At 38.8% G+C, this 22,218-nt stretch overlaps 1 protein-coding gene across 1 annotated transcript in view; it reads right to left on the minus strand.

Annotated features, from left to right (window-relative positions):
* The window catches only part of csmd2 (CUB and Sushi multiple domains 2), a 530,601-nt gene that overhangs the window by 390,488 nt on the left and 117,895 nt on the right, over nucleotides 1-22,218 (minus strand). The window contains exon 3 of the mRNA XM_042506230.2: nucleotides 16,652-16,752. The gene's annotated coding sequence lies outside the window, so the exon portion shown is untranslated. The remainder of the gene's footprint in view (nucleotides 1-16,651; nucleotides 16,753-22,218) is intronic.

Genomic DNA, 22,218 nt, shown 5'->3' on the forward strand with positions numbered 1-22,218 from the left:
TGTTGTCACCCAGTGCCCGAACAAGCAATTACTGCAGGTTTAAGTTCTGAAAAGAGTGAAAAGAACTTCCTGTCATTACTACTTTGGGAGTTGGGAGTACTTTTCCAGAGATGCAACAGTAGTCTAAATTAAAAACAGGTGTGTTACTGGTGTTTCAAGAGCAAAAATCAAATTTTTAAAAAGGTTATAAATTATATAAATTACATGATGACTCATTAGTGTTAAGCTGAGCTCTCGGCGCAGACTCAGCAGGAGCAGCTCAGTCTGCTTATCATGTGTAGACAGCCTTACCTGTCATCTTTTCCGCTCTATGATCCCATGAGCCCGTTCTTGTGCTTTCTGCATATTACCTCGCTTACCTCCCTTTTCCTGTTGTTTCTTCCCCGGCACTGATCCTCTTTCCCATTTCACCCATCACTCTTCATTGTTCACATGTCTGTGGAAGGTCAATTGATCTGGTTTGGGACTGTGGGAAATGTTTCAACTGATTGTTCATGACACACACGCACACAATTTGTACGCACACACACACACGGACAATGGGCCCTTCACTTTATCAAGGGCGGAAGATAAACAACTCTGGATAGGGTGAGAGACAAGGTGGGGATGTTAAATGTGCTGCTCTAAATGTCTTCACACATCGCCTGTTAACTGATGCTGAATAAGGGCATCTGTCCTTCTCACGTAGATCCTGGGGTGTGTGTGTGTGTGTGTGTGTGTGTGTGCATGTGCTTGTAAGGGTGCACATGACCTTTGAAGACTTGCTGTGTTTGCAGTACTTTTCTTTGCGACACAATCGACCAATTAATCAAGAGGTCAATTATGCAATTTATTACAGTTAGAGCATGTTTGATCTGAGTTAGAACAACAGTGATAAAAAAATAAATAAATAAAAAAAACGGATGGGGAATTTTACACCACAACTGAATGCATGCTATAATTTAATATATAGTTTCCTTAATTTTACACAAAAAGTACCAATACTGTATCTGTTCTTGCTACACAGTGGCATTAGCAGACCAAATCCAAAGAAAAGCAGCCATTAGTCATGGGTGTCAAACATGTTATTTGAAAGGGCACTCTTTGACCAAAAATGTCCCACACACCCATGCTAACAACTGGTGTCAATTGCAGTAACTCTAGATCAATTAATCAACTTGTACTGACGTGAACAAAGCATGAGTGATTGCGATTTAGTCTGTAACCTTGTCACTCTCTATAGCATACGGTTTAGCCCCCCCACCCCGCTTGACTAAAATCAAGATGGAAGCGTGGACGAAGGTGGTTTAAATGCAAAGTGTTTCAGATTAATGACGAATGAAGAGTTCCTTATAGTAACCGATGAGGCCAACATGTTCTCATCCAAACTCATTACATGTTGCTGCTTTGCAGTCTACTGCATCTACATATAACGTTTCAGGTTTTCTTGTGCATTTGCTGTTTACGGTCCAGGAAGTCACATACACATGGTGGGATGACACTGCACTTGTTTATGTTTAGTCGCTGGTAGCACATGGCAACACCAACAAACACACAGGCATGGCAGGGATGATTAGGATTAAGAGCGAGAAGCACGTGGTAAGGTGAAGAAAAAACAGCGTACATGGGGTTGAAACCAAATATGAATGTGCCCAGAAAAAAAGGTCAAGTGAGTCATTACAATGAAAATGCACAATGTGCAAGTCAACTGGACATCAGTAGACCTTTTTAATAGAGATGGCAATTTTGACACCGAAAATCGAACTGTTTCAGAACGTTCTGTCACTTCCGGTTCCAAAACGTTTCAAAGCAATGGTTTAAAAGTACTAAAACTTTTCAAAGTTTCGAATTTGCCATCTCTACTTTTTACATCCACCAGTCAGAACATATAAATAAAAATACCTACTTCCTCCTCCTTTGCAACCCACTATAGTACCACCGCATCAACTACCACTGAAAGGACTATAAGTGTAGAGAAAGAAAGTGGAATAAAAACAGCAAATCCATGTTGAAATCAACATGAGAGCTTATTACTGTTGCCTCTGAGCAGCCGGTTGCATTGAGCTACACTGTGATGCGACTAAGCTCTGTTCAGTAAAAATTAGCATTGGGCCACGGTTAACTGTAAAGTTCTCATGATTTCATCAATGTAAACTTTAAGATGTAGATTGTGGGGAAACACTTGAATAAATACAGCTGTTCAAAGGAGAAATTTGTTGATGTTCCCACAGGGCACCAAAATGTTCAATTTACAATTATGTAAAACTGAGAAAAGCAGCAAATCCTCATATTTGAGAAACTTAACCTGAGAATGTTTGCAATTAAAGCAATTAATTAACTTGTTGACAATCCATTTTCTGTTGCTTTTCTAATTCATCAATAAATTTAACACTTGTGTACATTGTAAGTGAATCTCTGTAGTTTGAAGTTTCACTCTTTATGTTCCTGTTTGTACCTTCATCAAACAGATATGTGCCTCCCTTGATTCCTTTCCCTCATCCAACTCAGAGCTGTTACTTCTGTTGTTTTATATTAACAGCTGAACCACTGGGAGGCTTTTATTGTGAAGCACCTATTTAGAAAATGCAATAAATTTGCTGCTTTGTTAGGGTACTGTGGTTTAATAACAACCCACCTACACAACAAGATATGTTAATATTAATAGTAGTACCAGTGGTGAAGTGATAGTTTGTGCTCAGAGGGGAATTCCAATTGTTCTCTGTGTGACATTGTCCGTTTGGCTCTGAGGCAGAGCGAAGAGAGATGAGCAAGGAGGAGGTTAAAGTGTAAAACAGTGACAGAGGGGGTCAGAGACAGGGAGAGAGGAAAGGATATCTGAGGATACAGAGTGAGGTTAGGGATGGACAAGGACAGAACGAGGGCTGATTGCTTGTGTGTATGTGTGTGTACCTCTTCTGCTGTACATTTAAAAAGTGTCTAGCTCCAAGGTGACCTCTGTCACACATTTAGAGGGAGAGAGAGAGGGAATGGATATAGATGGATGGTTTCATGGCCTTTGCTGTACACTTGCCTGCAGGTCGGGCCAAGTTTTTTTTTCCTGGTGCTACAGAAAGATTGGAGGGAGGACAGGAACAATGCCCTGCTTTGGGGGAAACAGGGTCATGTTAAGAGAGCAAAATCAAATCCACTCTCCATCATTGGCTCCCTGGGTTTGGCACCTTAAGTGCACACATACAAGCATTTGTACCACATTATGACCATATACAGACTAATCTTCTGGCTGATGTGTGTATTGAACTCTTGATATTTTAATACAACAGATTGTTTATGTTTTTTCACAGTCTGTGCAGGCTTTGGATGACAGTGTAACAGTGGTTTACCATTTTGTTTGACCTCAAGTGGAAAGTGTAGTAGCAGCTTCATCCATTATTCATATCATATATCATATCCAGATCTGCATTCAGATGAAATATTTAATATGGTTATATATAATTGCGAAGAATTTATTTATTTAGAGGCATTTATTTAAGATGAAGCCCAGGTACTTTTAATATGAATAATAAGTCTCCAGCAATGCTAGCAGCTCTGTGAGGCTGTAGTTGAACACAGCAGTGATTTGAGCCACATACTTACATCTGATGCAGTCATGCTGTCATATAGAGGGTATAATGTTGGTGCAAAGGCTGATGGAAATGCCATTTTGTGTGTATGACATTTGTTCTTAAAGCAAAATATTAAGCAAGTGATTTTAAGTGATCGCAAATGCTCCTAGTCTTGCTGCGGAAACATGCTATAACATTACACTGTGCAGAGCGGCTGCAGAGCGACTGCAGTGCGGCGCTGCGGCGTTCAGGAAGAGCGACCATGCGGTCGTCTTGCTGAAGTCGGGATGTGGGGCCTGTTAAATCATTCCACAAAAAGAAACCATGGATTACCAGAACTATCCAGGAAACATGGATAATTACAAAGCAACAGCTATCAATGTAAGAAAATGCAAAAAGGACAAAATTACAGTGTACAAAGTAAAGAAGCTGATTACTAGTAGTTTAAAAATAATTTAATTATGAATATGTTCAAATATATATTTTCATTTATTTGTTTAAGAAAATGGGTTTATATATTGAAAGTATACTTTATAAAAGCATGCTTCTAAAAACTTGTTACTATATAAGTTTTAATTTAATAATACTAATTCCTGCCCAAATGAGCTTTTGTGCCCCCTCCAAAAGTCTCAGAATTAATTACATTATAATAAAATTCCATATGACAAACATGTATTGATGAATAATTAAAAGTATTATTAAAAAATCTATATATATGCCTTGGTTGTTGACCCATTATACTCAAAACCACAAATTTGCACCTGATGGTGATGCTAGAAGAAAGGTCAGAGGTTCACTCAAGTCAGAAGGCGTCATCCTTTGGGAACCATAAATGTCTGTACAAAATTCCATGGCAATCCATCATATATTTGAGATATTACAGTCTGGACCAAAGTGGTGGACTGACCAACCAACTGAATGACCATGCATCACTAGAGCAGCACTGCTAGGGTGGCTAAAAATGACTTGACGGAGCAGAGACTGTATTTTTTTTTCTTTTTTATCCCACAGTGACATTTATTGTTAGACCAGGTGATAACTGCATGGCCAAGTAAGCCTGGTTTTGGTTATTTGCAGATATAAAGACACCTAGGAGTCTACAGTGCACCATTTTGGATGACTCTAAAAAGCTGTACAAAAGTGAAATTCCTTACAAACGCAGATACAATGTGTTGTTTTCCTTTAAGTAAGTTTGTCGTGACTGCTGACTGTTAGACGCTGTAATCTAAAGCTCTATCCAGCCATATTTTAATACTAACTTTGAATCTAATGACTCCCTGTATTGTAAAAGGTTTCCTAGAACAGTTGAGCCCAGTGAAAATTGTCCTCACAGCCTGCAGATCTATGCAGTTTTCAGTCACTTTCAGGTCATTGGTCCATTATTTATTTTAAGTACTTCATTGTTGCAATGAATTTGTTTGTTGTTGTCTTCAACTTTTTGCCACCTAATGCAATTTTAACTGTAAAAAAAACAAACAAAAAAAAACACGTTCTGCATTGCTCAGGAGTTGCCAAGGCCAAGTATTCTCTTGAGAGCTGACATTTCTCACATTCTGCATTTCTCCCTCTCTTTCTCTCTCTCTTTATCTATCTGGCTTGTTCCTGTATCACTCCACTGCTCGCTCCAAACCAACAATGGGTGTTCGAAGCTTCATCATGCAGAAAGTCCCCCCTTATGTCTACCCCTCCATCCTTCGACAGTCTGCTGATAACAATCCATAGGTCCAGCACTCTCCACATTTCAATTCTCCACCCTTATTCTTTTCTTCAGTATAATTTCTTTTTATGCCTCAACATTTCCTACCTTTTCTTCTCAGTTTGTCCATCCAGTCACAATGCCATATCCACATCATCCATAATATTTAGCTCATCATTAGCCTGCACGCTGATTCGTCCAACCCAATCTCACTTACAACTCAATACTGACACTGTCAGTGGCTCTTGGCATCAGATACTGAAGAACCCTTAGCGTCGTTATGATATGTATTGAGCTGCTTCATTTTCTGATGCTCCAAGTAAGTGCCATAGTATGAAGAGAGAGAAAGTCTGTAAAGGGTGGGTGGGTGGTGGAAGGTAGGTGATGGGTCAAACAAACTCAGGACTTTTGTCAGGAGACTGCTGTTTGTGAAAACAAAAGTCATCACTGTTACTTTAATAACAATGTAGCGTAATATGCCTGAAATACTAGAATACTGGTGACATATGCCACTTGATGTTATGTGAATAGAAACGTACTTGCTTTAAGGCAAACCCTGATGTTTTTCTTTAAACCTAACTGTACTTTTGTTACCTAAATCTAAGAAAATACATGTAAATACAGTAATCTTCTTTTACTGTAATGAATTATAGTAAAATAAGTCAAATTAAGTTTATTTTGAAAAGACAGTGCAAGTTCCAAACATAATTTGAACATAACTGAGCATCCAAAATTGATGCTGTAGTCTACAGCATCATAGTTTGACTTGAAGTGCCACTGACATGTGTCAGTGTTTGACATGTTCAAAGAATGAATAGTCTTGGCTTATAAATGGATTAGAAAATGAAAAACAGCCAGTGGCAACCAAAATGCAGGATGAGACCCAATGCTGTTCCTTCTCCACTCTCCTGTCTCTATGATAGCTCAGTGTTTTGGCACCATGCATTATTCAGTTCAGTCAAAACCTCCTCTGTAGGTCAGTAGAGAAGACAAGACAAACAGGAGATGAGAATTCAAAAAACAAGAAAACAAGAAGAGTGCCATGTGTGAATTTTAAGGCCTTTTACAAGGTAGAAAAGAAATATTACAAGATAATGGAAAAGAGGTAGGAAGCATTTTCTCCCCTTACAGTATTCATAATAGTTATTTAGTCTTCGAGACATGACATCAAAACATGTCTTGCAAGAGCTTGATGCTTGCTACTGCCCAGGCCTACTAATAAGTAGACAGACAGCGAGATAGAAATATATAGAAATAGAAGTTAGGGCTCATTTATGTTCAACGTTAGATTCATATATAGACACTGATGGAGCCTTCCGCCCATACTCTCCATTCATTTGGTCTGCATTTGTGCCAATTTCTGAAAGTTTACAGATATAGATAGAACAGAGCTGTACCACTAGAGATTGTGGTCGCAGTGTAATGTAGTTAGAGTGAGATATGACTGTAGTCAAGGATGAAGATGTTTGAAAAATGGCAGAACTGAATTAATCAGTAATACAGTGAAAAAAAGTTCTCCTTTCACGGAACGCAATGTATTTAATGGCATTACAGACCACCGCCATCTACAGTGCTTCCTCAGTTAAAAGGTACATCATTACGACCTCCTCCACTTTTTTGTTGTTTTGTGAAACTTCTGACTCTGCCCTCTGGTGCCATCTGTTGGCTACATCTGTCTCTCTCTTAGATATCATAAAGGACGCATGGATATGAGGGCAGAAATGTTTTTAATATTTGAAACGGACGAATCTATTTTCATACGTAAAGGGAGTACAAATGAGCCCTTAGATAGACAGCTATTTAATTAGCTAATAACTAGATCTTGAGATAGATAACAAGAGGAAGTAAGTCAAAGGAGGACTTAAGAAGAAAAAAGATAGGTAAAGACAGCAAGGGATGAGTGTAATACAGCTGTGTGTTGTGTGCGTGTTCTCACTATCCGTCAGCTTATGGTTTACACAGGCTTTTCTAATGCATCAGTGCCCTCAGCCTGTCATAGCTTAGCAACGTGCCTGCCCTTAAATATATGAAAATCTGCTCCCTTCGAGCGTGCAAATCAGCATTTTTGGAGCACGCACAGGCAGACACGAGCGCATGCAAACATGCACACACACAGGCGTGCGTGTACATACACACACACACACACACACACACACACACACACACACACACACACACACACACACACAACATTTTGGCCATTGAGAGATGCACATTCACACGCTCACCAGCATTACACACACCATATCATGCACACGCACACTCTGAAAGTCACATTGCGATGGCTTGAAATGCCTTTTATGCAGATTGAGTACAAGCCTTCAGCTGATCAGAATCTAGCCTTGAATTTGATATGCAACTGAAAGGAGCAATGTCATTCCAGCTGGGCAAGAGCGCCAGTCAGCCCACACAGCTGCCACTGTAGCCAGCGCTAAGCCAAGCAATTGACTTTCATTCTATCTGTTACTTACTTCACATGCGTGTGTCAGTTAAGACATTTCACTAGTTCAGACTTGAGTTGCCTTGAAAGTTAGATTGAGATGAAGGAATTTAAAGACTTAATGCATTTCATGGTCCAGTGCAACTATATATGTGCATGGGCTAATATACTAATACACGCACATATTCCAGGTATTTTTTATCTATAATATAAAATTACATTTGCTCATGCCCTGACCTTCTAACTTTGGTCCCACAGCAACAGATGTTGGACACATGTGAGACTGAGCACAACAGGCTCACACACACATGCTGCCGAAAGAGTGATGACAAGGCCTACGCAGCAATATGCAGCTCACTTGTGTGTAAGACCCTCTTTGATATTCTGTGCATGACTGCTGGCTGAGGTTAGCAAGCGGATCACATCTATTACCTTGCTAATTCTACAGCTTGGCCTTTGCATAATAAGATGCATTTTCTCTGAGAGAGTGAGAGGCAGAGAGAGATGAGAACGCAGGAGAGAGAGATAAGGAGAGAAAAGAGACAGGGTAAGTAATCAAAATATGTTGGCAATGACTTAATGAGTGAACCTCGCCATTGTAATATTGGCCTCAGATGGTAATTGGGTAAATGAAAGTGTTTTTCACTGCTTTGGATCCTGCCTGATGACAAATGTAATGTTTCCACTCATTTGCACCATCCTCTACTGAGACATTAACCCTTGCTGCACACGCCAAACATGATTACATCCAAGGACCAAGTATCTTATTAATAAGCATGTTAACTGTGGGTGACTTTTTTTTATCACTGATTCTCTCTAAGTTGACACAACTCTAAGCTGTTTCGACCTATTTAAAATGGGGGGTGGAAATTATACATGATTCATCAAATGTTCTCAACATCTGCCAAGGTACACCTAAACACAAGACACTGTTTAATTTACGCATGACACCCAAAATTGCTAAAGCCAGCATTGCTACTTGAAACTTTACTGAGTTAAACCATAAAACTGATTGTTTTTTTCAAAAATTGTTTTTATCCTTAATGACACACCAAGCTGTTCTTTTTCACTGTTTTCACTTACACCTACATAAAGTAATGCACTATAATTCAAATAAACCCACGTAATCATGATCATATGACCGGCGCTGCAGGATATCCTCCATTATATGATGGGAGCAAAGGATGAAGTCATGCAACTTAGGATGTAGAACAACAAATCCATATAGGGAGGCAGTTGGGATAAATGGACAGGTCAAACAAACAAAGGACTTTAAGCCAGGAGGCTGGAGTTTGTGTCCCATGTGAAACTAAAAGCAAACAAGACCAACCATGACTCTTTTTCTAAACCTAACCCATCCAGTAGAGGTGCTATTAACTCAACACGAACCACAGTTCAACATGACCAGAAGTCAAGCTCTCGAGTCTCTCCTTGTTGCCAAGACTTGCCAAATCACATTTTAGTTCATGATAATGAGGCAAACATGGTTGTTAGCCTTCATGAGAACAGCACTAACGCATTTCCATGCACCTGTGTGGTGGTAAAAAGCTGGACAACTTTTCCATCTCTTGGGAAAATCCCATTTGTCCCTCTGAATCTCAGATAACCATGTTTTTTTAAGACCCTGATGTACAACAGGTTTTCCTAGGGAAGCTGAGCTGTGTGATTTTACAGTAGTTGGAACACCCCTCAGTTCCTGTTTTAGAAAATAAAGACCAACAACCCTGACAATGAAAGGGCAAGTTGCCCAGATCCATGCAACACTGACTCATCAAGCATGATAGCCCAACAATATCTGAAACCTTTACGTGATCAGGGTGACACACCGGTAGTTACTTGCGTATCTTTAGAATCACTAATATATTAAACATGAGTACTGCCTACATATGTATGTCCAATTGACAGTGACACTCCTTGGCTGTAATACCTGCAGGTGGGCTGCAATATGAGAAGATTAACAACTCCCGCTTCTTTCTCTTTAATACATGTATTATGTTACTGCTGATTGGATGCATGCACGCTTATTTGCACACATAGCAACCTCATTTATATTCTGCGGCTTTCTTTGGCGGATGTTTACCTGAGAAAAAGTTCAGCTTCAGATTACAACTGATTACCTTCTAATCATCACCACAGATGGTATAATCCATTCTTCCAGGTAGCTAATAGAATATCCAAGAGCAAAAAATATACTTGTGTTCATTTAAAATATTCTGAAATCTTTCAAAGTATGTTTTAAATATACTGACACATTTATGTACTTTCTTAAAATATGTTAAAATCATCAAAGCTTGAAGTAAACTTTGATCACACTTAAAGTTGTAATTAGTTTATACTTTTACTAAATACATTGCTGTGAAGTACAATTTTAGTTGAAATTTACTGTATTTACAAGTGTTTTTTTTAGGATTCTTGTTTTCATATTTATTTCTTGTACATTTTCTGTAAATATGTAAAACAAATAGATTATATTGTGCTAAGGCGGACTTAAATAAAACTAACTTTCAATATGTTCTAAAGATGCTTTACTTGTATAATATTCATTATTTTTTTTAAAAAAAAAAGAGTATTTCATTAATACACTTGTTAAAAAATACTTTAAAATATTCCCAAGTGGTATTAAAATCATGTAATTATGGATATCTTTGTATAACATAAGGAAGGAAACAGAGCCTCTCAAGTGGAGTCAGTTTTAAATACAAGTAATGTCAAAAACAGGCCACGAAAGTTACATAATGTTGCTTTAAAAAAGCTTGATGTGGAGAAGGTGCAGGCCATAAGACGTAACCATACATATTTGTCAAAATAGTCTTTTCCCATTTATCTTTCTGTAACTTATTATTTATCTTATAATTTCAGTTTAAATCCTTGTTATACTGATAAAAATGTCACATGGAACAATGAAAGGCTCAGTTAAGGGATGCACATGTCCATGCAGCTGCTTGATCAAGATTTGGTCCCCATATTATTTCTTATCTGTTTTCCTCTAACAGAAGCAGTTATGGAATAATTTCCAAATTCATCAGCCTCAGAGACGTGGGCTGCAATAGAGTGAAAATGCAACAATAAGAAGTTTGCAAAGAAAAGGATAGAAGTTTGATTTGAATGACATGTTAACTTTTTAAAATTTGACAAAATAGTTTGAACTAAAGGGGAGTTGTTAAATGATTTGTCATATTTTTCAAAGATTTGTGACTGCTGTCAGAATATTCTTTGTTCTAAAAACAAATAGTTTTTTTTTTAAATTGTATTTTTAGGTTAAGCAGTTTTCTTTTAATGTGGATTTAACTCAAGGACAATTTGTTCTGTTTAAAGAGCAGCATTATTTTTTGTATGATTAAAAGCCATTGATGTCTATAATGGGGAAAAATTGTCATTTTTCATAATTGATGATGGTATTTTCAAGATGCATTTTTAAAATGTATTGTGTTAACTGAATTTAGAATATTAAATAATTAATTAACATGTACTTTTTTATGAACAAAGTACACTAATAGGGATGTGAAAGTACTGTGATTCAGGCTCACTTTTTTGATTCTTCCAAACTTCCAAAAATTAGATTTTTCAAGTGTATCTGCTACATATTTCAAAGTGTAGCTGAGTGTATTGGAGTGTATTTTATGAGTGCTACTAGTTCTCCTCTATTTTGTTAATTTGAAGTGTGATTACAAGTATGCTATTAATCAAATACAAATATATTAGTTGTCTATTACTAGATTTGAGTATACTTAAAGTGCAATGATAATGCTATTGTTTTACTCATAACATGTATTTTAATTTCACTGCAAATACAAGCACAGCACCTCTGAAAAAATACACATACTTTAGTAACATAGAGTAGTATAAAGACGCTACTTTTTTCACTAGAGTAATCCTGGCCAAGGCCAACTCCTCCATGCATCATCACACGATTAAAGAAATACAAAGAAAAGAAGTATAAATGAAACCATTTTAAAATAGCTTTTAGATTGGCTGCAGTGTGAAACCTTTTGAAAAAAAAAATACAATAAAAAATGGTAGAGTGGGTTGAGAATCGCCACCTTTATACAGCATGATCAAAAACAAACAGAGAGGCAGACAATGGTAGAGTAAAAGCAAGGACAAAGAGGCTATACCTCTTTGATAGTGAAAGGAAAGACTTGGGGAATGTTGATAAAGTGAGAGCTTGAAAACTGAACTTTTTTTTTTTTTTTAAACAGGGCATAAAGAAAAGGGGAGGAGAAAATAGCTGCAAGGAAAAACAACCAGAAGGGTGAATGAGATCCAAATGTGCAAATGTTTGATGTGGTGCATTTATCTGAATCACAGATATGCTACATAGCGGGCCTTGTATGAGGACTGCAGCCTTGACTTCCTGCCTGAAAGGAATCTGCAGACAGATGTTGGTGTTATTTTGACGCGAAAGCCTCGACCCCCGCCGGGCCACCTTGATTTGTGAGCATGATACATTCTGCATGATGAAACCTTGGAGAAAAAAAATAACTTTTGCAGAAAATGAAAATTTCATGGCCCAGTGCATCCATAGCTCTTCCATTTCAAGTCCCCACCCTCAAAAAAATAATCGTGTTCTTGGAGAGGAAAAGGTTTGGTAAAAAGAAAATCTCACCTTCTGTCTTTTTGCCCGTACTTCTTTCTCATCCTATCATTCTGCCAACACTATACACAAACAGTCAAACTATGATCCTTAACAATCTCATGCAAATAAAATGAAACACCTCTCCCTTCCCATATTTTCCTCTCCAAAAGGTTTTGACTTCACTGTCCAATTATGCATCTTTCAAGCACTCAAAATGTCTTATAAACAGTTTAAAAAGGGATGCGTATTTGTTCTTTATCTAAATGGCTCTGTGTGAGAGCAATTTTGATGCCATTTCATGCTCCAAACAAGAACATTGAGGGTTCAGCACACATCACTTCTGTCTTTCTTCTTTTAAATCAACAATTAGTTGTTTAAAGTCATGGTTTGACATCAGATTGGAAAAGCAGAGAGCAAACAAAACAAGTAGCAGGCCGCTATTCAAGTCTGAGCGAGTTAACAGCAGGACAAACACAGAAAACAAAAATTGAGAAAAAAGGAACAGAAAAAAACAGAAAACGAAGACAATGCATGAATTTTTTAAAAGGACAGACTGAATAAAACAAAATAAAACAAAAATAGGAGAACGATTTAGTGGAGGGTAAATACATATAAATGTTCAATATTGCTCCCTTGCACTTTTACTGTATATTATGGGATTGCTTATTGTGTGCTGCTCTGAATTACAGAATCTTAACTTGAGCACAGAGCAGCCATTCACCCAGCCCTGTGAGATCAGACATTTCAGTATTGGCCCATTTTTATGGCCTATGTTTTTTAAGTTCTCATCCTTTTGCTACATCTGTGCATAGCAACTACAGTATAGTTAAGATTTTCTGGAAAGATTTTGGTTATGGCAGATAAATTATGGATAAGGTATAGTAAGGGTGTGGCAACAAGAAGTTGAATTTGAAGAGAAAGATCATAGTTACAGTTAATAAAAGCACACATACTGTAATGCAGATCTGGAACAGGAGGGAAGTCCAGTCTCCTGCATCAATGACACATTGTTATGAAAGTTGCTCAGTGTTACAGAATTTAGAGTATTCATTACAGAATTTCATGAGCCATGCGGCTAACTTCCAGCTCAGCCCAATGCTACCTTTAATGGCGATAAAATGATATAATCACGTTGCTCCTCTGGACTTTCATAATGTTATCGGACCAAATAGATCAAATCTGAATAGTGACGCCAGTCATTTTGCACTTAAAAAAACAAACAAAAAAACCTGTCCACTGTCTTTTTCACAACGTATGGCCAGTTAGACCTGATGGCTTGTAAAGACGTTCAAGTAGAAACCAAAAATACAAGAATGATCCTTAAAAATGGGCATAATAGGTTCCCTTCAAAGTTTCTATATGTCATTTTTCTGCATTAGTCTTTTTTTATTTAGGTACTGTCAAACTTCATATAGCCTACTTGTTTACAGCATATAAATTGAGTTTGTTTGACGAAAAAGGTATTTTGTTTTTGGTCTGTTTCAGTCCATATGTAAATACCCACCCAATGACATTCACAGATTAACATTTCTTAAACAAGTACAATTAGTCTAATTTTAATGGTGCTGGTTCATTCGAATCTTCATTTTTACACCTGCATATTTTCGTGAATACAAATGTTTGAGTCTTAGTGTATTACTGAGCATATTTGTCAGATGCCTGAATGAAGCCAAGATGAGGGCTTAGTAATCTACAAGGTCTGAAATGGGCTTTACTAACACTTGTGAAGGACAATATAGGCTGAGAGAGCGTAAAAAACAGGACTAAGAGGAGAGGACAAAGGAGACATGTCAAATATGTGAACCAAAGCAAACAGGCTGCTGCTTAATCCTATCAAGACCTTGCAAATGAATGAAAGAAAAAGAAATCACACAAGCTGCTGCCTTGAATGCGTGCCTTCATATTTTACTGAAGCGTACTCGCTTCAGTATATCTTTAATCATCCCTCTCCACAGTGAAATCAGGTTAGCTGCAGTGAAGTCATGCATTTGTCCTTGACTTATCAAGCAATCATTGGCTTCTATTGATCACATTGATCTGATGCTCGCCTCACTTACATTCTCTGACCTCTTAAGAGTTTTAGTCTGAGCTTCCTGTCTGGTTCTATAGCTGCCTCTCTGCAAGAGACGTTGCAAGCCATCTACAGCCCTGAACACTTCTGACTGCAGAACTAGCCTCGGGACGCCCGCTGTGAAACTATGTCGGCCCTCGTCCTTTATGTTTCCATTCTTCTGTTTAAAAGGAAAAACGCTAACAAGCAGGAATAAAGGGGAGACGTGGAGAGAGGACTACTGACTGCACAAAAGACAACAAAAGGAGACAAGGCACGGCAGAGGGAAGAAGAGTAGAAGAGAAACTGAGAGAATAAGACAGTAGTCAAGGCCAAATCATTTCAGATCTCCTCTTGGTCTCTTTAAAGCCAGCTAAATTCCTACAGCCAGTAAAGCAAGGGATATCAGGGAGACAGATACAGTGATCCAGTCAGCATGAAAATGACTAGCAAGACAGGCCTGACAGAACCAGCGAAATAAAATAACAAAGAGTCAATATGGGGCCAAACGTACGTGAGAGTGACATTTAGGCGGCAGAGAAACTGAACAGAGATGGACAGAATGAGCAATCAACATCCATCTATATCACCACCAGCCATCCCACTCACAACATCTTTGCTCCGTATGAACGGTTACTTACTCTCAGTATCTTTAAGATACTTGAAAGATTTTTAAAATGATATAAAAATGATATAACAGTTTATCGAGCAGTCCTCAAGACCAATGGTTTGAGTGTTTGGAACACACTGAGCAGCACAGAGTTATATAGGCAATTACCCATTATCCTTAAAAATAATAACATCACTCTACAGCAAAACCACAGCCAACCGAAATATTTTACATTATTCTTTACAGTTTTACTAACTAATTGCATTATTTGTTACATTACTTTCATTGCCCAGGTCTGTCAGTGCATTTCAATATCAAAACTACCCCATTGTGTAATCTGTATTTAACGTGTAGAAATAAGATTAGATTAGACTTCCTGGTCCACCTCAGTAGAAATTTGTTCATACAGCAAAGGTCCATTCAAACACATAACGCAATACACCATTAAAAATGCACAAATGTACAATATAAAAGATCCGGTTGTGCGAACAGGTAGGTAATAACAGTACGTTACGGAAATACTAAAACGAGATCTCATTTTACAAAACAATAGCAATCCCTGATACAGCCATTCTTTGTTCATTGCCTTTATGGCATAGGGAATAAAGGACTTTGTATTAAATGTTAGAACTGGTTCCTTGGGATCCCAAAACAATGCTTTGTGGTACAACCATTGCCTCCCATAAGGGGGTAAAAAATGCTTTCTGGCCCATGTTGGCCAGCAGTATTGATGTTCATCCAAAGCAATCGTTACCAAATTTTATTTGAAAACCAAAATATTTCCCTGTGAGTGGCCACTTGAACTTTGAATTACTGATCTAATCTAACTATTAGCTAATGTTGGGATAAATGTCCTTGCTATGCCAGGACCTGTACATATATATTGGTATGCCTCCAAAGAAAGGAGAAGAAAAAGAGGGAGCTAAAAGGGGCGTTAAACCCGATTTATAATCTGATGGCAAACTTTCTTCATTCAGCTCACAAAGCTTCTCTCAGCGAGGCTGAAGAGGCAAATAATAGCCAGGAGGCCAATGTTACTGAGCAAGAGGTAGGCTGATATAAGTAAAGCAGATTTGGGAAGGGCACATTCATTGGACCTTTTCAAAGGCCAAGGCATTTCTATAGGCCAGTTTGTACATAGACAGCTAGCCTACAGTTTGGTTTTGGTGTTTTTACTGACTGACAACTGATAGCTTAGTTCCAGCAGCTCCAGAGGCCACAGTCTCCAGAAGTTTCAACAGCTTTGTTTGCTTTGCAGGGGTTCCCCTTGACTTGGCAGCTGGACAGGCCTGTGCAGTTATATGGGAAACACAGTGGGCTACACAATACCTCCTCATTTTGCAAAAACCTAAAAAAACCTAAAAAAAGGTGGCAGCTGGCAGATCGCCAAGGAGCTAAATTATCAAGGTCAATGGCCATTGCTATAGCAACCTACTTCCTATTGGCGATATTGTGTGTCCTTTCCAGTAAATATCGCTATATAAAACGTGTGTTTTCTGTTTAAAAATTACAAACTTAGAAAGATGGCAGTGGCCTCCTCACCCTTCTTTGAAATTGTTTAGTCTGCAGTCTGAACTCTATCACACAAGCAAATTGGAACATTGTTATGATATACCAAAAGTGCACATTTCAGGGATTCAGCCTGTGGACAGAGTGTCTGGGGCGATGCAATAGTTTTCTTGCTCTCTGTTAGGACCATAGAATGAAAAAAAAGATGGACAATGCGTCTCCACTTACCCTTGTTATACAAAAGTGAAGCGAAGAAGAAGTGAAGAAGAAGTGAAGTCCGGATATGGCTGCTGCCATCTTGAACTGGTGACTTCATCTGGAGCCAAAGTCTGAAATCAGAAAATGAACAGTTGAAGAAAAACATCAGAATGTCAAAAACTACTTTAAATAACAGAAACCATTTTTGGAAAAAAATTCATTTGGCATGTATTTTGAGTTTTTAGTTCGGCCCATGTCTCATCCATTAACATGGACGAGGCGACCTTTATGACCTATACTGCAGAAGGCCACCAAGAGGCAATTGAGATATAGAACACATTTATAAATAAAAAAATAAACAAATAAATTGAAAAATACATTAAAATGCTTCTTTTTTTTTCTTACTGTTTGCAACTTCTGAAATTCATTCCAGCAGCACTACTGTGTAATGTGAATGCCATACTGCTTCTGTTTACATTATGATTGATGCAAGAAAATATAAAATTATTGCTTCACTGGTAACTCCCAAGAGCAGTAAAATTCTTTTCTCAGAGTAACACAAACTGCTGAACAGGGTTTTGGCACCAAAAAACTTTCAAACTTACGAATCTATTACTAAAACTGGACTTTTTGGAGTGCCCTCTCTGGAAAGCAAGGAGTGAATTATGCGCAGTAACAACTTGACAAGTTTCTACAGCTGCCATCCTCCATCCATGATGGAACAAACTACTAACTTTTTTTTACAGCCACCTTTCAAGTCTACAGGGGGTGAGTGTTTGATATTCCCAAGATTATTGCTTCAAGATTTTAAGTTTCCCGTGGCTTTGAATTAATAAGCACATTTTGATTAGTTGTTTTAGTGGCACATAATTTAAGAAACGGGGACCTTGGCGAGCCTAAGGGTTCAGCTATATGACACCCCTCTGTGAAACTGTTTAAACGGGGAAGAAATAGCTTGGGAAATGTGGATAGATGGAGGGAAGCAGGGAATTTCTACAAAGGCAACCAACCACTGTATCATTACAACATGAAAGCGAGAGCCTTGTTAAAGGTTGCCGTCTGCCACATGCCCCAGTGGTCCTCGTGCTCCTGTAATCCCCCATGCTGGGCTTGTAAATTCCCCTTTAATTAGAATGCAAATACCACTAATAAGGTTAATATACCAGGACTTGTTTTCCTGTGACCAAGGCATTGAATGGGAAGGAAATTAAATGATCCCGAGAAATTGAGCGGAGGTCCACAAATGTCACGCACAAGGCAGAAGTGGATGTATGTGTTCTCTTCATAGTCTTTGTCAACAATCTGCTCCGTTGTGCTCTTATTGGAGATTAAAGTGAAAGTAACAAAGCTTAATAGGGAGAGAGAGAGAGAGAGAGAGAGAGATTAGGGGGAAACATAAAGAGAATAAAAAGCCAACAGGAAGCGATGGGAGAAATTTGAACATCAGTCATGATTAGAGGCAATAAAACCAACAGTGGTCCATCAGCAGTAAAATATAGCCCACAGGAAGGTTATGCTCATTTTCTTCTGTCTGTATGTCTGCATACATGTGTGCGTGTGGTGAGTGCATTCTGCCACGCCATCTAATATTATTGAATTTTGTCTCTCCTGAATATAAAGCATCGTCAGGCTTCCAAAGTGTGATGGGATGTCATATTAGGATGTTTTGGTGCAGATGGAGGAGGCCTAGAAGAGGGGTGTGAGTAGCGCTGATGGGAGGAGAGAAAGTTTAAAGCGATGCTTTAGGATCCATTATGGACTGTCTGATCAAGAAAATATGGATGGTGCAAGTATCAGCAGAATGACAACTGTGAAATAAGAGCAGTGACAAGATAAACACTGACTCAGGGCTCATGTAAAGTTCATAGAGTAACAATTGGGAAACAAATCGCTGAGGCAGAAGTGCATTGTGCCACAAGGTTACCGCCACCTTCATGAAACTTTAAGGAGGCATTGATGTTTAAAATATGAGTTTTATGACGCGCGATTACACCTAAATAAATGCAAAGCTTTGTCAGCCAAATGTTGGGTCAATCAAAGCTAATGTCGTCAACTTGCCAGATTGTTTTCCCCTCCTAACCCTCTTGTCTTTTTGACATTTTTCCCAGATTGATGTGTGTGTTGCAAGGTAATATCTTTTAATCGTGGGTCGGATTTATAACCCAGCCAATCCTTTTTTTTTTTTTTTTATTTGATATCCTTGTCATGATTGATAGATATCGTCAAAATTAAAGGCTCAACTTTGAGGTCAGGAAGAGTGATTTGCTGTCAGGGCTTCTTTAATAGTGAGAGGAGAGCCGGCGAGTCGTTTCTCTTTGGGGACAGTGGGAGAAAGAAGAAGAAGACTGGAAGGAGGAGGAAGGGGGGAAAGGAGGGAGGGGTGGCGAAGGATGAGAAAGGTGGAAGAGAGCATCTTATGAGGTTATTAGGTTTTAATCAATATGGTATATGGCCAGAAGATGATTGGAAAACAAACCTAATCTGGGAAGCAATACGTCTCTCATTCATCTCCCAGGCTGTCTCTCTGGTGGATCTGCCTGGCTCCTATTGCCACCTTTTTCTATTCAATACACATCACAGCGAGTGGCGGATTCCTGTTTATAACAACCATTTCCACAAAGCAAACAAACGAACAAACAAGCCTCTGTGACATCTGGGAACCTTGCAGTTGATGTGAACATGTGGTTTGTGTAGATCTCTTTTCTAATTGACATAAAGAATTTCAAATCCTGAAGAAATTATTCTTCTTGTTGACATTCAAGGCCAGATTCGCTAAGACTTCTGCGTCAGTTTTTTTAGAAGATCACATGCGGTGTACAAAAGGTATGAAATAGGCACACAAATTTGAAGTCAAAGTTTTTGTGCCATTATAATACCTCTTTGCAAGTTGCCTCACTCTTTTAAATAAGAGGTGTGTACGTTTAAAAGAAGTTAGTGTATTTTCCTGGATTTACTAAGGTCATGCAAAATCTGGCGATGAGTTTTGTGTGGAAACTTCTACACCTGAACAAAAACTTTTTTACCATCCTGATGATGTGAGTTCAACACTCGCTCTCTGTCTCAGTCTGAATTCACTGCCACCACCAACACTTTCAGTGGGCGGGAATACTTGCCTTGACAGACAAACTCCTTTAGCTAATCCTGATTATTGAACTAGCCTCAACTACAAAAATATGCTTTTGTGTAAGACAGTGAAATATCTAAAAAAGACTATTTATTTATTTTTTACCACTTGTGTGTGACGTATAACTTGTCTACAGTGATCCCCATGAGGTTTGTGGGATATACTGGTGTTAACAGCAGGTTTCCCCTATATCTCATCCAGCAACCAGCTGCCTCTGGACTACTGAATATCCAAACCTGTTGTCATTCCAAACTCATTAAATAGCGCCGCTTTAACTGGGCTTTTGGTGAAAGTTTATGTGCTTGAAAGCACCTATCGCATCTGCAAGATATACTCACAGGTGGCATCACTTGAGAACGCGGCTGAATGGAACCTGTCACATGGCAGGACAGCGGCAGGTTGAAACACTGCCAGTAATGATGTCATATAAGGAGCTCAAAGGGTGCCTAAAGGGCAGGTGGTCAGGGTAATTGATGGGTCCCACAAACAACAGACACTGATCAGGTGTTTGCTTCTCATGTGAATGTGATGGTTTTTTTTATACCTCACCATGTGCCTCTTCCCCCATAATCCTAAACATGCGTGCCAGCATACCTGTTTTTTGGCATTCCCGCGTTGGTTGCCATGTGCTGTTGTTGCTTAAGCACCTGCTGCATCACTGCATTATGTGAATTTGTTGGCATAATGGCAGCAGCATCCTGGAATGTAAATAATAGATGCAGAAGGATACCTAACTTGTAATATGTAGACGTAGAAGTCCACTGAAAAAGCGAATGTGATGACCTGGGATGAAAACCTGTTGAGAAACTAGAATTCATTGGGCATTAATATATATTCTAAAACTGGTCTGAAGAATGGGCTTTCGGTCCAATGGGATATTTTTCTGTCTAATAGGGTTTTGGAATTTTGGACCATCTGAACAACTGCATGGTGCCCTGATTTACAGATTATTTTTGTTTTCACAAATTATATGGTGAATACAAGGTAAGGGCTCATTTGCTGGACTGGTTTTCACACTACCACAATGCCATGTGAGAGGCTTTGCTGGTCAGTGTAAACACCCCAGGGCAGACTCAGGACATGCTGGAGGGACTTCGTCTCCCATCTGTCCTGGGAGCACATGGGTTTCCCCCAGTGGAAGCCAGAGGTAATTGCATGGAAAATAATGTCTGGACTGCTCTGCTCCCCTTTTTGCAAGCTGTCATCCATAATGAATATTCAAAATGGATAATCAAGCGTAAGCACATATCGCTAACTACAGCTTGCAGGAACTTTAATTATACCTTTCAAAAAAAAATTTTTTACACATATGCCGAACAGACAGACACACTTGTTCCTAATTACCAATAATATGCAATATGCAATTTAACAATGCTGTGTTGGCTAACAGTACTTACACAACATTTAACACTGCTGTCCCAAATATTTCACTATATGTGAAAGTGTATCTTTATTTATATGATCGGGCTGAAACTGTTATTATTGAGGTTTGACAGCATGGAATGATTGGATTTTCTTTTATGTATGTTTTCTGAAAATAAACATGACACTGAGTTCAAGTGACAGCATCGTGGTTGGTTCTCAGTTCCATTTCATAGTGTACACACACACACACACACACACACACACGCACGCACACATGCCCGTGTGGATGGAGTCACTCATGCATAAACACAGCAGGCACTGCTGCATGTACATTAAATCAGTTTTGCTCCTGCCATCTTCTCATCAACAGGCCTGTAGATCACACAAGATGTATTTCTACGCAGCATGAAATGTTATCACATTGTACATGACATTGGGGAGAAATGTTGAATGCATAATGCACAGCTGGTTGCAAGACATCTGGTGTGTGTGTGTGTGTATGTATTTTTTAAAGTCACAAACAACCTCCAACACACTAGTTGTTTAAATATATGCAGTCATACCCATTTGCACCTGGCTGGTACAATACTAACACTCACATTGGAGCAGTTGGGGGCACAGTGCCTTGCCTAAGGGCACCTCAGTGGGAGGTTTCAAAGAAAGAAGGAGCATTTAATAACTTTTACCCTGCTACTTCCCCTGTGTATGCCAGTGTGTTATATCTGCATGTTTGTGTGCACAGCTGTGGATGTGACAGTGCCCTTTTCTTCACAAATTGCCACCAAATCACCCCTTGGTCTTTCCACATTGTAACAGAGCCCAGAAGAGGGATGCTGCAACAGAGCATGACTAAATATTTCAGCAGAGCAGATGGCCAGGACTTTGTCAGAACTCACGACAAAATGGAACAAAATCCAATCCGACACTGGATTCAAAGCTCTCAACAAGTTGAGAGCAACATTTTGTCCGACACAGTGTAGGTAGTGTAGGAGTTGGTTGATTTTTAGGGATGTCCTAGCCCATTAAGATCTAGTACATGGCTTGACCATCTATGAAACATTAGAGGGCTTTTAATTTGAAACAAGACATAAGGGCATTCACTTGGTCA

The sequence above is a fragment of the Plectropomus leopardus genome, chromosome 17 (assembly GCF_026936395.1).
Source record: "Plectropomus leopardus strain MGB_pleo_1.0 chromosome 17, ASM2693639v1, whole genome shotgun sequence".
In the NCBI taxonomy this organism is placed as follows: domain Eukaryota; kingdom Metazoa; phylum Chordata; class Actinopteri; order Perciformes; family Serranidae; genus Plectropomus; species Plectropomus leopardus.